The sequence below is a fragment of the Charadrius vociferus genome, unplaced genomic scaffold (assembly GCF_000708025.1).
Source record: "Charadrius vociferus isolate BGI_N301 unplaced genomic scaffold, ASM70802v2 scaffold266, whole genome shotgun sequence".
Classification (NCBI taxonomy): Eukaryota; Metazoa; Chordata; class Aves; order Charadriiformes; family Charadriidae; genus Charadrius; species Charadrius vociferus.
Window position 1 is genome coordinate 761,762 of NW_009649114.1, and position 509 is coordinate 762,270.

Consider the following 509-nt stretch of genomic DNA (forward strand, 5'->3'; position numbering starts at 1 on the left):
TGCTGAACGCAAGGTTGAGTTTTTCTGTAAAGATTTACAGCTCCGTGAGCGCTCGGAAATCCTGAAGTATAAAGGGCAGGGACCTGTGTGGCGCGAGCGGCTACGTGCCGGGCGGCTTCTCAGGGCCGGATCCAGCCCGCTTGGTGCAAAGCTGACAAAGACTTGCCCCACAAATCCTTGCTAACAACTGATTTTCAAATATATGTGCATGCAGCTTATTCTATAACATACTGTGTCCCTAGAGATTAATTTAGGGACAAAATCCTTCAGCAAGAACGGTGGTGAGAGGAAATATATTTTCCACAAGAGTGAAAATGGGAAACAACGGGTCTAATCCTGTGTCTGTTATGACACGCTTGTCTATTTAAATCGGCATTAGGGGTGTTCTCTCCATTGCCTGCATATTTTTTGGTCTTAAGGAGAAGAAAGCAGCACCGCGGGAAACCGGGCAGCAGCGCCGATCGGGTCTGATCTGAACCCCGTGAAAGAGCAAAGGATGGAGGAAACCT

The 509-nt window shown here is 48.1% G+C and overlaps 1 protein-coding gene across 1 annotated transcript in view; it reads left to right on the forward strand.

The window, feature by feature from the left end:
* The window catches only part of FCAMR (Fc receptor, IgA, IgM, high affinity), a 5,250-nt gene that overhangs the window by 4,630 nt on the left and 111 nt on the right, over window positions 1-509 (forward strand). The gene's annotated exons all lie outside the window — the stretch shown is intronic.